The 14377-nt window shown below is 39.8% G+C and overlaps 1 non-coding gene across 1 annotated transcript; it reads right to left on the minus strand.

The window, feature by feature from the left end:
- Positions 1–10099: 10099 nt before the first annotated feature.
- LOC127099852 (small nucleolar RNA R71) lies at positions 10100–10206 on the minus strand. Its single transcript, XR_007794319.1, has one exon. It is a non-coding gene; the product is annotated as a small nucleolar RNA R71 (small nucleolar RNA).
- Positions 10207–14377: the final 4171 nt, after the last annotated feature.

Raw genomic sequence — 14377 nt, forward strand, 5'->3', positions numbered from 1 at the left:
GGCAGTTAGCTTCCATGGTAGACCAATAATACCCTGATCTCAGAATCTTCTTGGCCATCGTATGTCCACTAGAATGAGTCCCAAAAATACCGTCGTGCATGTCTTCCATAATCTTTTCTGCTTCCTTTTTATGCACACAGCGAAGCAAAGTCGAATCATGATTACGTTTGTATAATACTCCATTACTCAAAAAGAATTTAGCGGAGAACTTCCTCAGAAATTTTCTGTCATTGATGGATGCCCCTTCAGTGTATTCCGGAGTTTCTAAATATCTTTTTACTTCGTGGAACCAAGGTTTCTCTTCCACTTCATCAGCATTAAGTTCATAGCAATATACCGGTTCATCTAATCGTTCAATGGTGATCATGGGAGCTTCATTGTCCCATCTGACTCTGAACATAGATGACATGGTAGCCAATGCGTCTGCCAACTGATTCTCTTCTCGTGGAATATGTTCGAATGTAATCTCTTCAAAGTATGGGATTAATGTCAACACCCGCTCTCGATAAGGGATGAGATTCGGATGTTTAGTGTCCCATTCTCCTTTGATCTGACTACTAAGGCTGAGTCTCCGTACACACTCAAAAACTTGATTCTCAGGTCTATAGCAGCCCTGAGTCCCAAAATACATGCTTCGTACTCAGCCATATTATTGGTACAATCAAAACATAGTCTAGCAGTGAAAGGCGTATGGCAACCCTTGGGAGAAATAATTACAACACCAACACCATTGCCCAATGCATTAGAAGATCCATCAAAAACCATAGTCCATCGGGATCCCAGTTCGGGTCCTTCATCTGGTGCAGGTTCTTCATAATCAGTAACAAGCATAACATCCTCATCAGGGAACTCAAAATTCATAGATTGGTAATCATCAACTGCTTGATGAGCCAAATGATCAGCTAACACGCTTCCTTTGATTGCTTTCTGGGTAGTATATTGGATATCGTACTCTGTTAAAATCATCTGCCATCTTGCTATTCTTCCGGAGAGAGCAAGTTTCTCAAATATATATTTGATAGGATCTATCTTAGAAATCAATAAAGTGGTATGATTCAACATATACTGTCTTAGTCGGCGAGCAGCCCAAGCCAAAGCACAACAAGTTTTCTCAAGCAGTGAGTATCTTGTTTCACAGTCGGTAAACTTTTTGCTAAGGTAGTATATTGCATGCTCTTTTCGACCAGACTCGTCATGTTGCCCCAACACACACCCCATTGAATTTTCTAACACGGTCAAATACATGATTAGAGGTCTTCCTTCAACTGGTGGCATAAGAATTGGAGGTTCTTGGAGATACTTCTTGATTTTGTCAAAAGCTTCTTGACATTCATCGTTCCATATTATCTCTTGATTTTTCCTCAGTAATTTGAAGATGGGTTTGCAAGTAGCAGTCAAATGGGAGATAAATCGGGCAATGTAATTCAAGCGTCCCAAGAAACCTCTGACTTCTTTATCTGTACGGGGAACTGGCATTTCTCGAATAGCTCTCACCTTAGCTGGGTCAACCTCAATTCCTTTACCACCGACAATAAAGCCCAAGAGTTTACCGGATCTTACTCCAAAGGTGCATTTGTTCGGGTTCAATCTCAACTTGTATTTCTTCAACCTCTCAAACAGTTTGTATAAATGATCGAGATGTTCTTCTTCAGTATGAGATCTGGCTATCATGTCATCCACATATACCTCTATTTCATGATGGATCATATCATGGAACAAAACCACCATAGCACGCTGGTATGTTGCCCCTGCATTCTTTAAACCGAATGGCATTACTTTTTAACAGAAAGTGCCCCATTGTGTCACAAACGTAGTCTTCTCCATGTCTTCAGGTGCCATCTTAATCTGGTTATAACCCGAGAATCCATCCATGAATGAGAATACCTTGTGTTGAGCGGAGTTATCTACCAGAACATCAATATGCGGAAGTGGAAAGTCATCCTTGGGACTTGCTTTATTCAAATCTCTATAATCTACACACATTCGCACCTTACCGTCCTTCTTTGGCACTGGTACCACATTAGCAACCCATTGAGGATAAGAAGTAACAGCTAGAAAACCTGCGTCAAATTGTTTCATAACCTCAGCTTTGATTTTCTCAGACATTTCAGGACGCATGCGACGAACCTTTTGCTTAACAGGATGACAATCTTCCTTCATCGGCAAACGATGTACTACTATGTCAGTATCCAGTCCTGGCATGTCTTCATAAGACCAAGCAAAAATCTCTACATAGTCATGTAACATCTGAATAAATCTTTCTTTGACACTGTTTTCCAAGCCTGCTCCTATTTTGACTTCTTTCTTGTCTACTTCAGTACCCAGATTTACAATTTCAATTGATTCCTCATGTGGCTGTATAGTCTTTTCTTCTTGCAGTAACAGTCTGGCAAGCTCTCCAGGCACTTCGCAATCTTCCTCACTTCCATCCTCGGCTTGGTAGATCGGATTTTCAAAGGCATAATTAACAGTAGCAAAATTATTATCAACAGGATCCAGAGTGGATATGGATCTGCAATTTGTTACGTGAGTGTGTGTAAGAAAACATAGCTTATTTGAAAGATGATAGGAAAGATAAAGAGCGCAATATTTGAATGCAAAAAAATCCATTGATTTATTGAATGTGGATATGCTTATGAAAATGACAAAACCCTTAACAAATTAGCTATTGTGCCCCGGGCAGAGACACAATGCCTTAAAAAATTACAAAATTTGAAACACTAAAATAGCAATAACAATTACTCCTGACTAAAGGAAATCGGGATAGTGTCTTCAGCCTTCCAATTATTGAGTCCGTCACCAATTGTTGGGAAAATCCAGCTATCCAAGTCGCAATCGCTATCGACATCTTCTACAGCATTAACAGTCTTGTCATGATTAGGCATAGGAGCAGTGATGATATTAGGAGTCTCCGGAGGATCAAATTCAATTTCTCCAGCGTCGATCATATCCTGAATCTTGTTCTTCAACAACCAACAATCGTTTGTATCATGCCCGGGGCTATCGGAGTGATATGCACACCTGGCATTGGGATTATAACGAGGAGAAGTAGTGTTGGGATTTGCAGGAGGATCTCTGAGGGTAATTAAATTTGCCTTTAGCATACCCTGCAGTGCTTGTGCTAAAGTTATATTGATCTTGGTAAACTGCCTTCTTGGCCTGTCTTGTCTGTGTTGGAAGTTTTGAGATGGCGGTGCAGCAATCGTAACTGCTCCAACAGTATGGTCACGATTTTTCTTGTTATTACCCCTTTGACCGTACACAGCATTTGATTCATTCTTCCCCTGATAGGACTTTTTGGTGCTTGTAGAGGTAGCCGCCTGTATCTTTCCACTTCAAATGCCGCTTTCAACACGTTCACCCGTCAATATAAGTTCAGTGAAACCCGATGAGGAACTTCCCAATAGATGGCTGTAGAATGGGCCAGTCAGTGTACCCATGAACATATCCACTAATTCTCGATCAGTCATAGGGGGTTTGACTCTGCCAGCGAAGTCTCTCCACTTTTGAACATATTCTTTGAAGCTTTCTTTAGAGCTCATAGTCATATTCTGCAGTTGTAGCCGGGTAGGTGCTAATTCAGAATTATACTGGTAGTGCTTGTAGAAAGCTGTCGCTAAATCAGTCCAGGTGTGGATGTTAGAGCTCTCGAGCTGATAATACCACTCTAACTGTGTGCCAGACAGACTCTCTTGGAAGAAATGGATCCATAGCTTCCTATCAGTGGTATACGGCTTAATCTTTCTCACATAAGCTCTCAGATGCATCTGAGGACAAGACGCACCATCATACTTAGTGAAAGCGGGGACCTTGAATTTGCGAGGAATGACCACATCAGAGACCAGACCTAAGCTTTCGAAATCCAGACCGGGCGCCTTTTGACCCTCCATAGCTAGCATACGTTCTTCCAGCAACTTATACTTATCCTCTCTCGGAGAGTACTGTTCATTCTCATAATTTTCATAGTCGTCCTCGGGGTTGAGGGGGTCAGCATTCTCGTCTTCCGAATCATTTTTCGACTCATCTTCTTTGTCCTTCGGAATTCTAATCTTGACTCCTGGAGCCTGTCCTTTAAAACTTCTTCCCGGGTTAATGCAACTCACAGGCTTCTTATCTTTCTTCTTCTCGAGCAATAGAGCCTTCAGTTCCTCCTGCCCCTTGGATAAGTTCAAGATCATCTCCTGGAATTGAGCATTCTGAGCCTGGAGATCCTTGACAGTTTGTTCGAGAGCCATTTTCCTGATTAGAAGAAAACCGTGAGAACATTGATCCTTTTAGAGTACCTGTTATGCAATGTTATGTTATGCTATGCAATGTATGCAATGTTTTCAAGGACTTTTGGAATTTAACTTTGCGTAAACCACTAAAAAGGGGGGAACTTTTATTAATAATTTCTTTAATCAATGTTCATTACAAGAAAAAAAACGAAAGCTCAAGTCTCCCAGGGACGACTTCTTTTTGGGCGGAGATATGCATTGAGACCTCGTTCCTCCTTAAGCTGGCTGGTGAGCTCTAATACTTTCTTCCTTTCAGCATATAACTGAGCTTCAAAAGTATCCCTTTCCTCTCTCAACTGGATCCAAGATTTCTTCAATTCTTCAACATTGGTAGGCATATCTGGATAAGGAATGATCTGAGGGGTACCTCCTTCAACTTTTGGTTCAACAATCAGAGGTCCGATTGCAAGATATGGCATGATAAGATCACGAGCTCTGGCGCACACCCATCTGAGATAAGGCTCCATAGGGATAGAGTTTTTCTGTCCTAAAGTGCTTCTTTTCACCATGCCCCAAGCTCGTACAAACCTTTGACGAAGACCTTGAGAATCGTTGTCATAGTCAAACACAGTGCCTTGGATAATTGTTTCATGCGGACGATCTCTTCGGGCATAACCAAACTGACGTAGGGCTAAAGCAGGATTATAAGTAATACCTCCTCTTATCCCCAGGAGTGGTACGTTAGAGAATTCTCCACAACGGTCAAAGATGATAACATTTTCTTTGGGTTGGGGACACCAATGGATGTCTGAATGGGAGAGCGACATTATCCTTTGAGACCATTTCAAAATTTGCTCATTCTTCAAGACTGATTGAGGAAAGTGCGAAATAAACCACCTAGATAATAAAGGTACGCAGCACATGAGAGTCCCTTGCCTTTTCATAGTGCGCGTGTGAAGGGAATGCAAAATGTCTCCAAGCAAGGTGGGCACAGGGTTATGAGTGAGAAATACCTTAACAACATTCATGTTTACGAATTGATCCGGATTAGGAAATAGCACCAAACCGTAGATTAATAATGCTAGAACATCTTCGAAAGCGTGGACATTCATAGCTTTTAGGAATTCTCGGGCCTTATTTATCAGAAATTTGGCAAGTAAACCCTTAACTCCACTTCTTGTTACCCAATTAGTTTCAATATCGGACTTTGTCATGTGTAAAGCCGCAGCAACCTCTTCAGACCTCAGAATCTTTTGTAGACCATTGAAAGGTGTTTGATCAAGGATAGGTATACCAAGTAACCTGGAAAATTCTTCTAATGTGGGTACCAACTGATAATCTGGGAAGGTGAAGCAATGATGTTTAGGATCGAAGAACTGGAATAGAACTCTCATCATATCTTCCTTGAAACCGGTGGTAACTAAATTGAGGAGATGACCATGTTTCTTGATAAACTGAGCATGATCGGGAAGTTCTGATACTAAATCCTTGAGTTGAGGAGAGATCGCTACAAAATTGATCCGGATGGTCTTCCTGGAAGCCATAGCCTTACAAAACAGAGCAAAGTTAAATCCCTAAGTCCTCGAAATGGTTAGCACAATGCCATGATGTCATGATGTCATGATGTCACGATGTTATAATGTTATGATGTTATGATGTTATGATGTTAAGATGTTAAGTAAGTAACAAGCACAAAAAGTCACACCACAATATTCCTAGGTTTTAAGGCTTGCATGAGTTCCATAGGTAAGTACCCTCCCCACTGAAGTTTGGTTGGTTCAACCTGTCCTTAAGTCCATTTCAGTGCAACACCAAGCGGTTGACCAAAATTTCCCTAAAGTCTAATCTCAAAGAGTGTAGTATCGAGTATCAACCAACCCCAGTCGGAACCGAAGTCAGTTATCTCCCTACTTTCTAATGGCTAGGATGAGTCAATTAGGGTTCTAAAGGTCTGGTTAATGCTTTGATGACACCACGCAGACGCCAAATTTTTCCTTAAGTAAACATGAGGAACATCAGGACATCCAAAGTGTCACATTAACCGTAGCCATCATTTTAACCGTTCTAGTATACGCCGGACAATCGCGATGATATCTTGCTACTTACCTAAGGTACACTAGATCCGGGTGTAGGATCTTTCACTCAAGCATAGAATACCCAAACAATCCCTTAAAAGTAAATCAGACAAAGAAACAATTCTAAAACATTAGTGATCTTATCTTTAAGGTAACCTCTCTCTTTGTTGTCCCCAGCAGAGTCGCCAGTTCTGTGATACAGTGAACTGACTTTGTGTTTTTGCTTTGAAACGCAATGTCGCAGATAGCAAGAGTCGCCACCGACTTTTTTTTTATCCAATAAGGAAAGGCGGAAAAGAACAGGAAAGACCTTGATTAGATTTTGAGTTCGGGAGGTACATTATACAAAGGGAAGGTGTTAGCACCCTTTATATCCATGGTTATCCATGGGCTCTTAATTGCTTAACTCACTTATGTTTTCCTTGTTTGAGAATGTGTTTGAGAAATGTGGTGTGTTTAGAAAATATTTTGAAAGGGGAGTTTAACTTTGTAATAATTCTTGTACGAATGTATACAAAGTGTTTATCTCGTTTGATTTTGAAAGATGTTTAGAAAAATATAACTCGGCGATGATTCTGGTGCGAATGTATACCAAGTGGTGATTTTATAAAAGATGTTTTGAAAAGTGTGAGGTGTGAAAAGTATTTTAAGCTGTGAACAAGCATTTAAGAGTTATACCTAACCAAGGTCTTTATAGGTATTTCCTATCCTTAGGAGGGTAAAATTGTCCTTACTATTGAGAAGTAAGTAGTCTTATCCTTTGGATGTAAAGGGACATCGTGGGGTCGTCGATTGGTCATTGAAGGCAACATTTGTAAGGATACCTTAGCATTCGAAGGGACAATCATCATTTAATCGTAGGCTACAACGAAGGGTCATCGAGGGACAAAGTCATATATTCGAAGGCAACATTCGAGTGACAAGGTCATATAGGGATGTTGACCTTTTAATCGAAGGGATTGTGACTTATCTGTTTAGAGACGATGATGATTTAACCGAAAGGGTCTTTGCTAAGGGTATCCCCCCATTCGCGGGACATGACCGTAATGTCGTAAGGCAACAAAGAGAGGGATAAGATCACGTATTCAAAGGCAATGTAATTAACCAAGTAATCAGAATAGATCTCCGCGATGATATCCCACAAATAAATTGGGATGCCAAGCTATCTCCTCAAGAGTCATGGGAGCCCTTACAAAAACTCAGCAAACATGTTAGAATAACGGGATGGGGTGCAAGCAAGAGTTGCACCGAACAAAAGAATCATAGCAATAATAGTGTCAGGCAAACAACGTGCAAATGCAATAGGACACATGTCAAACAAATACAGAACAGATCAGAATGCAAACAGAAAAAATCAACTACTGTCATGTTCGCTACTGCCTCGCCTAGCGAAGGCCTGGCGAACTGATAACACGAAATAATATCACATTTTTTGGACTTGATTTAATTCAATTGTATTACTATTTGTTCCATTTTTTAATTTTATTCGATATTACTCGGTATTTTCTTTCTATTTGTCTCAGGTAGCTTATTTGAAGCACAAGTGAAAAAGGAAGAAAAGGAGGTGCAAAAAGAAATGAAAAGAAGCAAATTCCACCAAGCCAAAGCCCAGCCCAAAAACACAGGCGCTGCGCCTGTGACGAGCGTCACACAAGTTGTGACGAGCGTCACGCCCCGCCTACTTGTGTTACGAGCGTAACACATGGTGTGACGGACGTCACACCATTCTCCTATATTTTTGACTTCAGAAGCGCAACAAAGACGTTGAGGCCTATTGTTACGCTTGACCATTGCAACGTGAAGACTCTGTACACGGAAAACCATTGGAAACAGTTACAAAAAGTGACCAATATAAATAGTAGCTTTTGGCAAACCCTGCGTACACACTCTCTCTTCGCCGTCTCTCCTTTTCGTGCTTTTTCTCTTCCAGCAGTACATGCATAACTTTACATCATTATTTTTTTTACAGTCTTTATTTATTTTCCTTTGCAATTTCTATTTTCTTTTCCAGCAATCCTTTTAAGCACTTAATTAATTTTTCGCACAATAGTTTCTACACCAGAAACTATTGTGTATCTTTTACTAGATCTAACCTTACGTTAGATCCTAGATTTTTATTCCTTCACTTTTATTTTCCTGTCTGATTGAAGAATTCAAGAACAAATCCAACCGGTCTGTGGTGGAGTGTTCAAGGCTGCTGTTAATTACTCAGGTTCTTTAATTATTGTTTGAATTTATATATGCCTTGCTTTATTGTTGATTTATATTATTTGCCTGAGATGAATTTGTTTATGCATGATAATTATTTAGATCTGTTTAGCATGTCTAGCTAATTTATTTAGGTATCGGTATGTAGAGTAAGCGGAATGAAGGAATCAAAACTAAGTTGGTTTAATTACGTTTAAAATTAAAACCACTCTTTTCATGGTCTCAATTTACAGGTTTAATAACAAGGGTTTTTTACGAAAGTAAAAGACATAAAGAAGTCAAAATCAATAGAACGAGAGTTTGAGTTTTTGACTGGACAGTGTAAATTGGACATTAATTCTAGATCAGGGCGAGAGCAATTTTTAGAGTTAATTAAATTCTAATCTTTTTCAAAAAGTATTTTTAAAGGTTGAATGTGAGGACGAGAGTTAAGCATTTGAATTTAATTATATAATCTAAGTCAACAGAGCGAGAGTTTGAGACAAGGGTGTTTAAACGATTAGTGTTTTCTTAAAAAGAGTTTCTACGGATTCTATTGTTTTCAAAAAGTGGTTTTTGACTTAACTAATAAGTGACAGCTACGTTAATATAAAATCATAGTTTATTCAACAGAGCGAGAGTTTGAGATAAGACTTTTAAATCAATAGTGTCTACTGAAAAGATTTATTTTAAAACCAAGAGACCAACAAAGAATTGATTCCCTAATTACGACGAACTACATACCGATATCCGTTTAATTGATATTCAATTTAGATCTTATTTTAGTTTTAACTTTTCCCCCAAAACAATCAAAGTATTATCCGCCTTAGCTTTACGAAGTAACCTTAGAAAACGGTATATCGATTCATAAGTCCCTGTGGGATCAATATCTTTTAAAACTACGCGATAGAACTGTGCACTTGCAGTTTGTACCCCAAATTTGACTCATAAAGTCGCGATCAAGTTTTTGGCGCCGTTGCCGGGGACTTTTATTTAGTCGATATCGTAACTCTTCTGTTACGCTGTAGAGACTAAGGCTTTTTTTTCTTTTCTTTCTTTCGTTGATTTGTATGCCACACACTCGCTCACAAGGCAAGCCGTACTACTTACGAATCAACGATATCGAACTATATCTCCGAGTCATACGACGAATTCGGGAATATCGTGCTGCAAACAATCTCCCTCCTAGCAACTCCTAGCAAAATTCCTGATCTCAAAAATCTTCTTCCTTCGATACCCGAGATGGCAGAACCAACTCGTGCTCTTCGAGATTACGCCGCTCCATCGCAAGATGAGCCGCATTCGAGTATAGCTCCACCCGCAATCGAAGCAAACAACTTCGAACTTAAGCCTTCACTGTTGCAGGCAGTGCAACAGAACCAATTCTCTGGAAATCCTACCGAGGATCCAAACCTTCATTTATCCGTATTTATTCAATACGCTGATACTGTTAAGGATAATGGTGTCACTTCAGAGGCAATTCGACTTCGTCTTTTTCCTTTCTCGTTAAGAGATAGCGCTAGAAGATGGCTTCAATCTCTTCCTTCCAACTCAGTCACCACATGGAACGAGTTGAAGAAAGTCTTTCTTGCCCGATATTTTCCGCCGAGCAAAACAGCTATGTTAAGAGCCCAGATAAATGGATTTAAACAGAAAGATAACGAGTCTCTTTTCGAAGCATGGGAAAGATACAAAGACATGATGAGACTTTGTCCACACCATGGTTTAGAGGACTGGTTAGTAATTCATACCTTCTATAATGGTCTCTTGTACAACACGAGGTTAACAATAGACGCCGCTGCAGGTGGTGCACTAATGAACAAACCTTATGCTGATGCTTACCAACTTATGGAAAGCATGGCCCAAAACCACTATCAGTGGGGAAGCGAACGAACAATGGTGGAAAAACCTCAAACGAAAATTGGCATGTACGAGATAAGTAACCTTGATCATGTTAATGCAAAAGTGGATGCTCTGGTCCAGAAAATTGAAAGTTTAAATGTATCACCTCCAGCCACCGTGGTTGCCATAACTCAGAATTGCGAAGTCTGTGGAATCCAAGGTCACACTCCTGCAGATTGTCAACTCCTAACAGGAATCCAAGCGGAGCAAGTAAACTATGCTCAAGGAAGTCCCTACTCGCACACCTATAACTCAAACTGGAAGAATCATCCCAATTTTTCATATAAGAGTAATAATGCTTTATACGCACCTGGACAATCTCCGAATCAAGCCCCAGCTATACCTCCAGGATATCAAAAGCCGATCCCATCTACACCTAACAATAACGCTCCTAGGAAATCCAACTTGGAAATCATGATGGAAAACTTCATAGCTTCTCAACAGCAAACCAATAAAGATTTCTTAAACCAGAATGTACACACTGGCGAACAAATTAAACAACTAGCAAGTATAGTAGATGCCCTGGCTACCCATAACAAAATGCTGGAAACACAAATATCACAAGTAGCTCAACAACAAGCGCCTACTGCTGCCCCAACTGGTACGTTTCCTGGACAGCCCCAACCTAACCCGAGAAGCCACGCTCACGCAATCATACTAAGAAGTGGAACGGAAGTGGAAGGACCGTCTGATCCAAGGATAGAAAACCAAAACTCTAAAAAGCCAACTGAGGAAGAAAATAAACCTAAGGAAAAGGAAGAGAGTAATAAGGAAACCGTAGAAAAGAAAGAACCTTATGTACCTCCACCACCTTATAAACCACCTATCCCTTACCCTCAAAGGCTTATTAAAACCAAAGATTCGGGCCAATTTAAAAAATTTGTTGACCTACTAAAACAATTAAACGTCACAATTCCGTTTACAGAAGCTATTACGCAGATGCCCTCATATGCTAAGTTCTTAAAAAAAATCTTTCTAATAAAAGGAAACTTGAAGATAGCGAAACTGTCACACTCACCGCTTAATGTAGCGCTATAATCCAGAATATGCCTCCTAAACTTAAAGATCCGGGTAGTTTCTCTATACCCTGTCACATAGGAAAATTTGTCATAGATAAAGCCTTATGCGATTTAGGAGCCGGTATTAGTGTTATGCCTTTATCCATATGCAAGAAACTGGAAATGGGAGAATTAAGACCAACTAAAATGTCTGTGCAACTAGCAGATCGTTCCGTTAGATATCCTGTAGGAATTCTTGAAAACGTTTCCGTGCGCATAGGTCAATTCTACATTCCAACCGATTTTATAATTATGGACATTAGAGAAGATGAAGTTACACCCATTATACTGGGAAGACCGTTCTTAGCAACTGTCGGTGCGATCATAGACGTAAAACGAGGACGACTCACTTTCGAAGTAGGTGAAGAGAAAATTGAGTTCATTCTTTCCCAATTTTTGAAAGCACCTGCAATAGAAGATACATGTTACTTCATGGATATCATCGATGAATGCATAAAAGAAACAGAGTTAGAAAAAGACAAATCATCTGACTATCTTGTAGAAGACAAACTTAACCAATGTTTAGCAATAACACCGGATCCTACGCAATGCCTTAAGAAACCAACCCTAGACCTGAAAACACTTCCCAAAAATCTGAGATATGAATTCCTAGACTTAGAACTTGAACGACCAGTGATAGTTAATGCAGACCTAGGAAGACTCGAAACAGAAAAACTCCTGCATATCTTAAGAAAATATCCAACCGCACTAGGATACAACATCACCGATCTTAAAGGAATAAGTCCTTCTATTTGTATGCACCGCATCATGCTAGAAGAAGACTGTAAAACTTCTAGGGAACACCAGAGGAGACTAAACCCGATCCTGAGTGAGGTTGTGAAGAAGGAAATAACCAAGTTATTAGAGGCAGGAATCATATATCCTATATCTGATAGCAAATGGGTTAGTCCTGTACACGTAGTACCAAAGAAAGGAGGTGTAACAGTTATTGAAAATGAAAAAGGAGAAACTATAACCAAACGTATCGAATCGGGATGGAGAATGTGCATTGACTATAGGAAACTAAACAAAGCAACCCGAAAAGATCATTTCCCTTTACCATTCATTGACCAGATGTTAGAACGATTAGCAAAACATTCTCATTTCTGCTATCTAGACGGTTATTCAGGCTTCTTTCAAATACCAATTCATCCTGATGACCAAGAAAAGACAACGTTCACATGTCCTTTTGGTACCTTCGCTTATAGACGAATGCCGTTTGGCTTGTGTAATGCTCCTGCAAACTCCAAAGGTGCATGATGGCAATATTCGCCGATTTTCTCGAAAACATCATGGAAGTATTTATGGATGACTTTTCCGTATGCGGACAAAGCTTTGAAGAATGCCTTGAAAACCTAGAAAGAGTTCTAGAGCGATGTGTAAAAGTAAACCTAGTACTTAATTGGGAAAAATGCCACTTTATGGTACAAGAAGGAATTGTTTTAGGACACATCATCTCGAACAGAGGAATTGAAGTAGACAAAGCCAAAATAGAGGTGATCGAAAACCTTCAACCCCCGAAAACTGTGAGAGAAGTACGAAGCTTTTTAGGACATGCCGGTTTTTACCGACGATTCATTAAAGACTTCTCTAAAATAACTAAACCTTTAACCGGGCTATTGATGAAGGATGCTGAATTCATATTCGACAATAACTGTTTAGAAGCATTTCAAACGCTTAAACAAGCATTGATCTTCACACCCATAATGCAGACACCAGATTGGAATGAACCATTCGAAATAATGTGTGATGCCAGTGATTACGCTGTAGGTGCTGTTTTAGGACAACGAAAGGATAAAAAGCTTCACGTTATATATTACGCAAGTAGAACTCTAGATGAAGCACAAATGAATTACGCCACAACCGAGAAAGAACTTCTAGCAGTAGTATTTGCACTAGATAAATTTCGTTCTTACTTGGTCGGAGCCAAAATAATCATCTACACTGACCACGCTGCTATCAAATACCTCTTAACAAAAAAGGATGCTAAACCTAGACTCCTAAGGTGGATCCTGTTGCTACAAGAGTTCGATTTGGAAATCAAAGACAAGAAAGGAACTGAAAACGTAGTAGCAGATCACCTCTCTAGACTCGAGAACCTTGAACCGGAAAGAATATCAATTAACAATGATTTCTCGTACGATAAACTTATAGCTACTTTGGAAGAAAATAACGCTGATAAACAGGTAGAAACCACCTTAGCTATATCTGTTCCACCATGGTTCGCTGATCTCGTAAATTATTTAGCTGCCGGAATAGTTCCACCTACTTTATCCTACCAGCAGAAGAAACGATTCTTCTACGACATAAAACACTATTACTGGGATGACCCTTTACTTTTCAAAAGAGGCCCCGATGGTATTTTCCGTCGGTGTATACCCGAAGAAGAGGTAGAAAATATAATCCAACACTGTCACTCCGCTCCTTATGGTGGACATGCAAGTACATCCAAGACCTGCTCCAAAATCCTACAAGCCGGTTTTTATTGGCCAAATATATGGAAGGATGTGCATGCGGCTATTAAGAAATGTGATAGATGTCAACGCACAGGAAACATATCTAGACGTGACGAGATGCCACAAAAAGGCGTTTTGGAAGTAGAGATTTTCGACGTGTGGGGAATAGACTTCATGGGACCTTTTCCATCCTCTTTCGGTAACAAATACATACTCGTGGCGGTTGACTACGTATCAAAATGGATTGAAGCTATAGCTTCTCCAACAAATGACACACGAGTAGTAACTAGACTCTTTAAGAATATAATATTTCCAAGATTTGGCATCCCAAGAATAGTAGTCAGTGATGGTGGATCGCATTTCATATCCAAGGTACTCGAAAAACTACTATTTAAGTATGGCGTAAGGCATAGAGTTGCGACACCTTACCACCCTCAAACCAGTGGGCAAGTGGAAGTGTCTAACATAGAAATTAAACAAAT

Source organism: Lathyrus oleraceus, chromosome 6 (genome assembly GCF_024323335.1).
Source record: "Lathyrus oleraceus cultivar Zhongwan6 chromosome 6, CAAS_Psat_ZW6_1.0, whole genome shotgun sequence".
In the NCBI taxonomy this organism is placed as follows: domain Eukaryota; kingdom Viridiplantae; phylum Streptophyta; class Magnoliopsida; order Fabales; family Fabaceae; genus Lathyrus; species Lathyrus oleraceus.